The 12,003-nt window shown below is 38.6% G+C and overlaps 1 protein-coding gene across 2 annotated transcripts in view; it reads right to left on the minus strand.

Moving 5' to 3' along the window:
• The window catches only part of LOC129720822 (MOXD1 homolog 2-like), a 429,441-nt gene that overhangs the window by 378,442 nt on the left and 38,996 nt on the right, over positions 1-12,003 (minus strand). The gene's annotated exons all lie outside the window — the stretch shown is intronic.

The raw sequence follows: 12,003 nt of genomic DNA on the forward strand, positions 1-12,003 counted from the left end.
TCAGGTATAGGATACATAACTTTCCCACATAAATTTCAACCATCCTGGATGGAGTGTTATTTTTGAAAAAGGCGGAACCGTATGAGTTTTACATGCGAAACTCTTAGTCCATATGTATCCTGAGTTACTCTGAAGAACGTTCTTCTTGGTTTAGTCACAGTGCACGGTTTTTCAGTCTTAACGGTTGATCAAAACGCTACTATGTTTTATGCCCGACGTTTCGGCCTTTGGACTTAGCCTTCTTCAGGGGAATCATTTTCGAACTTCAACATTTTTTTTTCGTAAAATACTCACAAAAAGATGTACTGTTTTCTGTACAGCTTACAAAGCTTTACGATCGCAAATCATAGCTATCAACAGGTTTTTCTTCAAAATACCTTTATTAAAACCTTAGTGTTGGTTGAAGCTTTAGAAAAACTTCCAAACTTTTACCATATAAAAGCACGATGCGTTGGTGGATATTTGATTCATTTCCAAGGGTTTTGTGACTAAGAAATTTTCTATATCGACCTCAATGTTATTTATTAATGAGTTTTAACTATAACTATTACTATTTTTTAGTTTCAGATTTTTTTCAGATTTGTTAAAGTGTTAATTTTTTTCATTTCATTCAAAGAATACGGCGAATAAAACGAATCGCCCGATGAGGATTCATGCCAAACGCAGGAACAGCTTTACTAGGAGTTACCCGCCAAGCCATTTCCGAGCGATTGTATGGCTTGGGAATGAATAAATAGCGAGGAGTTTTGAATTTGAAGGATATAGGACGTTGAGCGTCGTTTTTTACTTCGTGCACAAGTGCTCTAGCGACAAAAGAGGAAGAGGTTTCTTTAAAGCTTCGTGACGGCTAGAAAATGGATTAACTACAGTATCCCAACAAAAACTCAAGTCATGGGGACTACCCCGATATGCTTCTCTCCGTCGGCTCAATCGAATATATACATTGCGAGAGTTATGTTACGGTCGGTTTATGGTCGGTTCGGTTTTGTTTGGTTTATTATTATTATAAGCTATTGAAAACGAACAAAACCATCACTAAGGAACGGTATCGCCTACAATTGATGCGATTGAGCAGAGCATTGCGCGAAAAACGGTCGCAATACGAGCACAGGCATGAAAAATTTATTTTTCTGCAAGACAACGCTCGGCCTCATACTGCCAAAGTCGTTAAAACTTACATAGAAACCTCTTCCACCATATATATCCTACATATTGCACCGTCCGATTATTATTTGTCCCGTTCAATGGCACTTGATCTTGTTGATCAGCATTTCTGCTTATCTGAGTACATCGAAAAATGGCTTGGTTTGTGGATTGCCTCAAAGGACGAACACTTTTATCGTAACGGCATTCGAGCTCTGGAACAGAGATGGGGCAAATTTGTGGTTGTCGGTGGGCAAAATTTCGAATCACTTATAGGTAACTATTTTTCTGGAATAAAGTTTGAATTAAGAAGGATTCAATTTGTTTAGGATGATTGTACTTTAAGAAACCAATGAGAAATCATATAACCTCTAGCTCATATCTACAGTTTACTCAACAGCGTATATGGTTCATTACAAACAAAACTAGTATACGCAGTCGAAGAAGTACATCACGCAATCATCACAATCGTTTGTTATTTTAGTCCGTTCCAGTGAGTATACAAAACCTAGCGTTCTCAATGAAAAAAATTCTAATATTTCTCCATCAAATAGAACATTTGTATTGGTTTTTCTGTAACGTTAGGGGCTGAACGACGAGGTTTGCGCTAAATAAACGCCGAAAGAAAAAAAGAACCGTTCTGCAGAACCATTCCGACCACCCGCTCTCACATAAGACCTGGAACTTTTTTTTTATTTCGACTTAAATAACTAGAATGCGAAATATTTCCGACTGGACGAAGTCAATGCCACGAGGGTTCGCATTGGATTCGCCCGCAAAACAAACGGCACAACGGGTGGCAGCCTGTTAGCGTTCAGGATTGTCGTTTTTTTTTTCTCTATCGAACCGCAACCCAGACATCGCTCATCATTGCTATCATCATCAGTGCGACCATCACCGTCATCTGCGGACGCGTTCAGCAAAAGCAAACTTTGATAGAAATCGGACAGCAAATTAATTTATGTTCTTTTTACCCCGTCTCTACTGGTCTGGTACAGATTACATCATTAAAACTGGTTGTTTCCGTTCAAATTTTCGAATTTTCATTCAGTCGTTTTGAGGTGAGCAAATTACATCCTTGGATTATTGTAGTCCCATATGACATTGTTAGTTGTTGACTTTAATTGGTAGCTTGTTGTTACGCAGAACTGGAAAGAAATACCAACTCGCAACATAAATAAGTAAACCTGGCATTGCATGGATTCAGTCCATGACTACCGGGAACGCTTTGTTCGAGTTATTTACACGCCAGCCGGTTCCCATCAAACCGAATGGGATTAGTTGTTGAAATTTTCATTTGATTAGATTTTGCAACCAAAGCGCATCATCGCAGTTCTAGCTGGCATCGCGAAGCGATGTTGGTGGCACATGTGTTATCCTATCGTCTCGCTCGGTGGGAGCAAAATATATGAATAATAATGCAACGACAGCAGTCAGCAGAGTAAAAGAAATCGGTTCCCTGTGCGATGTTGATTTTCTCGTTATCGTCTGTTTATGTTCGCAATTGTTTGCTGACACATTAACCGGTAAATTGGTTGCTTTACTTCTATAAATATTGAATAAATCTGTTGAATTGAACGTTTTATCAAGTTATTTAATAAATCGATATAAACGAGATAATAATAATCGTTATTATAATAATAACAATCGTTCCATGTCATCACCACCTAATCTTCCAACGCCGGGCAGGCTGGCAAGAGAATGACCGCATCCGTTCGACGTCATTTCCGGGTTGTCTGCCTCTGTCTGGCCCGCGACTGCTACTGTCCACTAGAGGCGGAAGGCCTGCAAGCTTCTCTGGCAGCAGCCTCCGTTCGTCGTCTGATTGAGACTACGAGAAACAGTGGTCAGTGACAACCGTTGCGGTGGTGGACATGAAAGCTATATCCCGCCGGTTGGCCTGGTCTGGCAGCTTTTTGCATTTGCGAAGGACCCCGAACGGCAAACGGGCGGAACCGTCATCCGAGTGCAGCATTTTGTGCTACCGTGTGTCAGTGTGTGTTTGTGAGGAAATCCTCCTAGCTTGACTCGACAGCCGAGCAGCCGCTTTTCCAACTGCTTCTGTGGCAAAGCGAGAAGTAGAGATGGATTAGAGCAGGGGAGGAATGACACCGGAAAACAGTGAAAGCACTCTTTATCTTCTCGGTTCACGTTGACTTGGCTTCTGGCTTTGAGTGATGCTGCAATGTTGGCCTGAATTGCGATGAGGACCGTGCTGATCGGTGGTGTTCACCGAATATTGTTCTTGTAGCGTGGCTGGCTGATATCCAGGACCTCCCTTCCGTTCTGTGTTGGTACGAGAAATTGAGGAATTATTTAATTTGAGGATTATTCAACAACATGCACTAATTATTTCGTGTACGATGGCGTGAAATTTGCACTCTTATTTAATGCTGAGAGGACTTTCAATTTATATCCTTGTTTGCTATTTTCCGCACGGAAGTTTGCGTTTGAAATTATTCTAACCCGTGACTGAGTAAATATGACCCTTTTACGTGTTGACCACTTGAGAAAGCAAACATAAAACATCCATCAGGAGGTAATCTCTTCAGTGTGATTTTTTTGCTAGACCATCCAGCTTTTATTCCCTCCACTGGAAACTGTTTAAAAGCAATTTGCAACGTGAACTGAAACTTTTTTTTTGTGCTCACATGCTCAGAGGACGACAGAAACTGACCCCTTGATAATATCCTTTTGGGGAAACATCCATCCGAGTGAAACGATTTCATGCTTTGGTGAAGTTCTATTTTATCGGCGCTCTCACAATGTATGTCTCAGCAAAATAATAATCAACATATTAGGAAGGCAAAAAAGAAACGACATTCGCTCAATCCCCTTGTGATGAATTCAACTTTAAGTTATTCGCTTTGGTTCTCTAAGAGCCAGACGGAAAAGCAAATTTTATTTTATTCCCTCTTGACGGGAAGAATGGCGTAAAAGCCATTTCGCAGCCATTATCATTAATTTCTCTCCAGTCAGAAGATGACACTAATGCAGAGGGTTACAGCAAGGTAACAGTTACGAAAGTGTCGATGCTAGCACGCGAGCACGTGAGAGAAAGGTATCATTTTTCATCGAATTGCTTTGCCAAAAGTGCCACTGCTGTTACTGCTGTTACTGCTGAGGCTGCTTACCTAGTGGCAAATGGATTGCTTCCGGAGTGGAGTGGAGATTTAAATCCGATGGTTTATGAGAGCCAATGCTATCCAGCGGGGGGTCCCACCGCAACAGGAACCCTGGGAATGTACTCTTAGTTGGTTGGCATGAGGGTTGCCTTATTGTGGGCTCACGGGTGAGAAGTTTTATACCTGTAGTCACAGGTTTAGAGATGGTATTTTTGTATAAGTTGAGCAGGTCCGGTACAAGAACAAAACAATTTTTACTGACAATGTTTACAATGTTTAAACGCATATATTAGTATTTAATAAAGCTTGTATTCCGTAGTGACTGTAATAATTGATGATAATTGTTTATCTCTTCCAACGTTTGCTTTATTACTGTTAACGGGATGTAAATCCACTGGTTGGAATTGGATTAACACCTATCGTCAATGAAACTTATAAACGAACACCCTCTTTTTTGGCGTGTCGGAAGCAGAGATATGAAATATAACGAAAAATTTATCGGGTTAAATTACAGCAAGGTCTTTTTTCACACGAAGGATGCGTTCCAAATTTGTATGGGATCGCGTAAAAAAAGACTTTTTTGAGTTGCAAATATAATGAAGAAAATCGTTTTTGAATGTTTGAACCTCGTTCGAATATGATAGTGGTCAATCTAGAGACCAGAATACAACATTTTCAATTTTTAATATTTACACAAAAAATTGCGATTTTTTGTTGAAAGCGGATATATGATAACCTGTGCCTAAAGCGGAAAACGTGATTGAACCGTTTTTGAGTAATTAAGAAAAGCAAAAAAGCAAAAAAAAACCTGTAAAAAAGAACTTCCTGTATTGCGTTCATCTAATTCACACAAACTTTTATCTGACTCTGAATATAAATTATGCAGTAACAAAACATGGTGATTTTCAGTAAACATCTAAAAGTGAAATGAAATTAATAAAAAAAACGATAACTATCGCTGAAGGCGTAACTGGTAAACACTTTTTTTACTACAGCTCTAACTGGAAAAAAGGAAGTTATTTCATTAGTGTTGGAAAATAGCTATCAACATGAACATATTGATACAAGATAGTTTATCGTTAAATTAACGCCTATCTTTCAAAGAATTGCAACCTCCAAGTGGTCAAAACTTCACTTTTCAGACCGATGGAAAAATGCACATAAATTGACCATATGTAGGGGGACTGCTCCATTATTCATCTCATTAAGCCGATATTCACGAAGAATGCACGGATTAAACACCAAATTTCCCCGAAATCATTGAACAAATAAACAAAATACGCTTATGTGCTCTTATGGAATCGTTTTGCATTGTGTATTTAGTAAACTTAGCTAGATTTATCCTGATCTTTGTAAAGCAAACCATTTTTCACAACGCTTCCATATCCACTCAAAACTTGAATCACTGCTCAATTATTCATCTCACGATGCCCCCATATTCATCACACTGTTAAACGTTATCACGAATGAACGTAGCCGCAGCCCGTCGTAGTAGGTTACCTAGGCATCCGCTGTAGTTGTTTACGTGCACAATTGGTAACCTAGGTCACCACTGCAGTGCTGTCGATTTATGTAATTTATGTCGGAATAATTCAATATTTTCAGTTTGATTTTTTAGTATTAACAGAAGCTGATTTGGCAACTTTTGATTTTCTTCAACGCATTGAAAACAGATGAAAATACATACAGTTGAAATTTGGGAATTGTAGAAATTCATCTCATATATTTCAGCTTATTCAAGCTTGTTTTTGGAAATTTGAGGTGAATATTTCGAAGATCCAAGTATTCTTAGTGTATTGGGTGATTTTGTTTAGTGATTAAAATAAAAAGTGTTCCGCTAGTGATGAAAAAAACTTTGGTTGGCTGCTGAACGAGTCCCGTTGTAGTCGTATAGAACAATGCACGGATTTTGTTTTTAAGGTGGGAGTTTTCGAGTGCAGTTGCCCGACTATAGTATCAAATTTAGAAATTTTAAGTGAGTTTTTAAGGATTCTACTTTATGAGAAATCTAAAGTGACCTATAAAGAATCCATTCCATGGATTACTAGAATGGTTTAGTTAGAAAATATGCGTTTTTTCTGTTTTCAATAGTGTTCCCATGTTGCATGAGATGAATATATGGGCTGAGATGAATAATGGAGCAGTTCTCCTACAGTCCGGTTTTTGAGCGGATTTCTTGCGAGGTTTTTCACGCTGATTATTGAATTACGCGGTTTTCTCAACGCCAGAGCTGTCATTCGCACACACATTGCGCTCAGTGTGTTAATTTTACGTCAAGGCACAACGAGAACGGCACCTACACATTTTGACAACCAACAGGCACAAAGAGAAAGAGATAAATGACTATAAATGAGAAATATTTCAAGAGAGGGAGAACGGAACAACACTTTGTGCTGCTTTTGTGACACATTGCGTGAGAACAAAGAGCTTCAGTTTGAGTAGTTTGCGTTGCGTTGCGGGTAGAAAAAACTGCAGAGAAAAGGAACCAAGAAAAGACCATATACATTTTTGAGAATTCATTTAAACACGATTCTCAATGGCATGGACGTTTTTCTTAGGACATATTACGCACGTCCAGATATGTTTCTGTCCCGGTATTCATATACAATCGCTACATGTATTCACTGCTGATACCGTTCGTTATAGTAGTAATGACTTGTATGGAAACAAAATTTCTTTCGTCGCATTTTTAACCGATCGATTTTTTAATTTTTTTTTGGATAACACCAGATCTCGATGTTTCATGCTTTTTAGGACATTTGGCATCAGAAGTTTTTTGATATTCACAAATTTATGAACTACCTGTGCATTTTTTCATTAGACACAAAATAATGCTTTCGTGTTCTCGAAGTCAGATTAAGTTGAAGTTTATTGTGGGAACTTTTTTCGAAGACGAAACTATTGATTACTACTTCCAAACGTAATTCGAAAAGTCGATTTCTATTGCCACCCTTCTGTTCATGTACAAGACATATTGCGGCTATCTCCGGGAAGAAACTATTTTTAGTTTTGAAACAAACCCCATTGAGCAGCACTGAACATTAGCTCCTAAATTATTTCAGTAGGAGTCAAATGAAGTGCAAAAACCAAAAAAAAAAAAATAATACTATAATCGTTCGTTTGTCAAATCCGATAATCATTGCCCCAAGCAACACACAAAGAAAGACACAATATGGGTATTCATGTCGAGCTCGTAAACAAATACCCAGCCGTAAAAATACTCACCTCCATTGACGAGTAATGGAAGATACACAGTTTACAGCTGCGTATTCGTATACGAGCTCGATGTGAAGACCCCTAATGTGTGGTGTCGCACATTTCGGCAAATGCACAAAGTGTACTCAGTCGCATTTTTTCGGTGCGAAAGAAATACAAAAGAGCGAATGGGGAGAAGAGAACACGCACGAAATATCGGGAGTGGCACGCACGGGTAAAATATAGCTAAGATCCGCATGTGTTAGTGCCAGTTTGCTTGCTGCATTTGTTTTGGTGAAATGTTCAAGTTGATTTCAATCACATTCAGATAAATATTCAGGATCTCTTCCGTAACGTCCTGGGTTATCAGTTATGTTATAATGTGAAACCCCAATTTCAACCCCAATATTTCATCTCACCTCACCGGTTACCGCTTGGAAATAGAAATGTCTTACATTGCGACAGGGTTACCGAAGATAATTGCAAAATTATTAAAAGCGAAAACGGGTATTCTTGATTGGCACGAGTTTTGTGCTATATAAACAGGACCTATAAATTGTTTTCGGAGTGAATTTCTCGGAGAAACAAGTCTAGAAAAGGAAGAAAGGGTTAATGTTCTCAACATGGCTTGCTCCCGCTTGCAATGGAGTTTTTTTTTTTTGTTAGGGAATTAGAATTACGTTGTCCATTGATGTGAACTTTTGTAATATATATCCCAGTCAATTGCTATACGTGTCCCCTAGCAAAATACAATGACCACTATTGTTGAGTGATCAGGTACCTGCACCGACACGCTCCCAGTCAGGTGAAATATGGTTTATGAAGCCAATCACCTTCCCAGGATTTAAAGACCAAATCTCTTTGGCTGTAAACAGCCACTGCCAAGAAACCTTGATCTGCGTTTAAATAATGCACCACAACTGCACAGCAGATGTTCCGATGTCTCGCTTTCCATATTACAAAAGCGACAGATATCATCCTGAACCCGGCCAATGTTCTTTAAATGATATCTACTCGGACAGTGCCCCGTTACTAGGCCGACGTATGTACAAAGAGCTCTTTTGTTGAGCTCTAGGAGCTTTTTGGAATGATTCTCGTTTGGTGTGATAAATCTTCTAGATTGGGAACACTTTTTGACATCAAACCAATTGGTTATCACCTTTTGTTCCTCCCAGCGTTTAAGCTCCATTTTCACTGCACAGTTTGATATACCGCAGAAAGGTTCTGGGCCGATAAACTGTGAGTTAGATCCTTGTTTTGCAAGTTCGTCTGCCTTTTCATTCCCACCAATGCCACAATGTCCTGGAACCCAATACAAATTTACTGAGTTTGTTTGACATAGCTGTTGCAATGTGAGAATACATTCCCAGACAATCTTGGATGTACATTTATAAGCATCAAGTGCTTTCAGTGCTGCTTGACTGTCAGAGAAAATACAAATATTTGCATGTATGTATTTCCTAGTCAGACATACATTCGCACATTCAAGGATTGCAAAAATCTCTGCTTGAAACACTGTTGCCACTGAAATATTAATTCCAGGGCCGAAGATTCCTGCACCAGTTTTGGTACCTATTTTTGAGCCATCTGTGAAAAATATCGTTGAACGGACATCAGGAACTCCGACTTCCCAGTCTGCACGCGACGTTTCGCATACCTTGTAGGGAATATCATGGTTATCCTGAGGTGCCATCCAGTCTCCATTCATACTCATCACTGGCCCTCTTTTGAAAAAGTCCAGTATTGTCAGGTGACCCTCAAGATCGCCTGACAAGATAGTTTTTGTTCTTTTTAGCTTCAAGGCACTCTTTTCTGCTTCTAGTTGCACGTATTCGTACAATGACAGCAGATGAAGAATTGCATCAAGAGCTTTTGACGGGGTGCTTTCATTGCTCCTGTTATAGCAATGCACGCAAGTCGTTGAACTTTATCTAGCTTTGTTCTAGCGGTGGACTCTTTGGTTTTTGGCCACCACACTAACGCAGCGTAGGTCAGTTTTGGACGTATAATAGATGTGAATATCCTCATCACCATTTTCGGTCTCAAGCCCCACATTCTCCCAACGGTTTTGGAGCACAACCATAATGCACTGACCGCCCTGTTGATTGCATAGTCAAGATGTGCATTCCAGTTTAGCTTGGCATCAAGGATAACTCCTAAGTATTTAACCAGTCACTGAATGGAATTTCTGCTCCTCCAAGCTTGAGAGTTTTTAGATTGAATTTCCTCTTTCTAGTGAAAGGTACGATTACAGCTTTTGTCGGATTAATGCTGAGACCCTCCTTTATACACCAAGACTGGGTATACTCCAGAGCCTCCTGCATTCTTTCCGAAACTATGTTGTCGAACTTTCCTCTTACCAAGATGACTATGTCATCTGCAAAGCCCACAACTTCGAAACCTTTTGCTTCTAAGCTTTTGAGAAGATCGTCCACCACCAAAGACCACATAAGTGGCGAAAGAACACCTCTTGCGGACATCCTTTCGTTGCCCTTACCGTAATAGACGAACCTCCCAACTCAGAAGTGATTTCTCTTTTTGCAAGCATGGTATGAATCCAGTTAACAATGCTCGTGTGAAATCCTTTGTTCTTCATTGCACTAGACATTGAAGAATAGGACGCATTATCAAAAGCACCTTCAATATCCAAGAAAGAGCACAGAGCAATTTCTTTAGCTGAGAGTAACTTTTCAATTTTCATGACCAGCGTATGAAGCGCTGTTATAGTGGATTTTCCAGTTTGATAGGCAAACTGGAACTTTGAAAGCGGTTTAGTTTGCATGTAAGATGTATGAATGGAATCTTTCAGCACTTTTTCCATTGTCTTCAACAAAACCGAAGAAAGACTAATGGGTCTGAATGATTTAGGATGCGTCTTATCACGCTTCCCAGTTTTAGGTATAAAGATTACTCTTACTACCCTCCATTTTGATGGAATATGATTCAACCTTAAACTGGCCTTGAAAATCTCAATGAGAGATGGAATTAGTATTGCTTCACCTTTTTGAAGCAATGCTGGAAATATTCCATCTACACTTGCAGACTTAAAAGGCTCAAAGGATCTCATAGCACTTTCCACCCTGGTTCTCGTAAAAATTTCATCCGCCACATCTGATACAGTATTTTTCGTTCTAGCAGACCAAGAGCTAGTCTTCGTAGAACAAATTTCAACTAAATCAGAGATGGCTGAATCCGTCTTTTCAATAGAACCGGGAAAATGCGTTTCCATCATTAGATTTAAGGTATCACGAGGACCACTAGTATAGATTCCGTCGTGACGCTTTAGATTGCCAAGCTCAACGGTATGATCTTTGGCAAGAGTCTTTTGTAATCTAGAAACAACTGGAGTTTTTTCTAATGGAGTTTATAAACAGTGATGTAATTTCAAGCAGCATATGAGGGCTTTGAAATTTTTGGCATTTACATAACACATGATGGAGAAAAATAATACAACTGGCAGCTCTTGTCACGTTTTTTCCATGCATGGGTACAACAAACAAATTAAACACGTACATCGGATGAATTATTGAAAAAAAAAAACAAGTAACAAGAGCAAAATACGACAGTATGTGTTGTTACTTGACTGCATTTTAGGCAACAAATTTGTTACAGAAGGTAGAATTTTTGATAATTATTTTCAAAGTAACAATTCAAATTTTTGTGTGAACCTTCTCGCATTGGTCAACCTATTGTTTATGGGGTTTGCTTGGCTCTTGTGGAATCTTTTATTTCAGATATATTCTTGATAAATTATGGACACTCCTTAAGGGCTATAATTCGTTAAAAAAGCAAAGGAAGTTCGAAAAAGTGACTGTCATCTTGGTATGAAAATTTTCATGTGTTTTAGACACGTTATGGTAAAAAAAATATGAAACAGTGAATTAAAAAAGGGGAAAACACTTTTTTTGAAATCGTTCTTTGGCAAAAAAATTCTTCTCAAACATTCTCGATGTGATGAAAAAGTAAGTTATTAATCGGAAAAATTCACCCCCACGAAAGAAAATTCTTCGGGCCTATGAAAAGATGCCATCTTAAAAATAATATGCAATAATATGTGACATTATGGGATCACAGTGGGTTCGTTATTAAAACGGAGCCAGAAAAAAATTACATGCAACCCAGTGTAAAGTTTTTTTTCACATTGATTTTGAAATCACACGGTTTTTTTACGCAAAAGTTTGAAACATAGACGATTATGTTACACGGGTTTGCGTTGGTTTTTATACAAATTCCGGAATTTGCGCGGTTTTCAACACGGATTTTTGAATTCACGCGATGTTGAACGCAACTTTTGAAATTTATGTGGTTTCTTACAATGGTTCCGAAGTTGACGCGGTTTTTTGTTCAGTTTTACCAGAACATCGCTTTTTACATAATAATTTTTCGTTCTAAAATTTTTTATTCAGAGTATCTGTTGAATCATATTTTTCCTGGTTTGCTTATTATTTTCCTGTTTTTTGTTTGCAAACTGCGCAGATAAAATTATTTTGCCATTTAACTTTTTCGAAAATTTTCTAATTGAAATTTATTTTCGTTAAAA

The sequence above is a fragment of the Wyeomyia smithii genome, chromosome 2 (assembly GCF_029784165.1).
Source record: "Wyeomyia smithii strain HCP4-BCI-WySm-NY-G18 chromosome 2, ASM2978416v1, whole genome shotgun sequence".
In the NCBI taxonomy this organism is placed as follows: Eukaryota; Metazoa; Arthropoda; class Insecta; order Diptera; family Culicidae; genus Wyeomyia; species Wyeomyia smithii.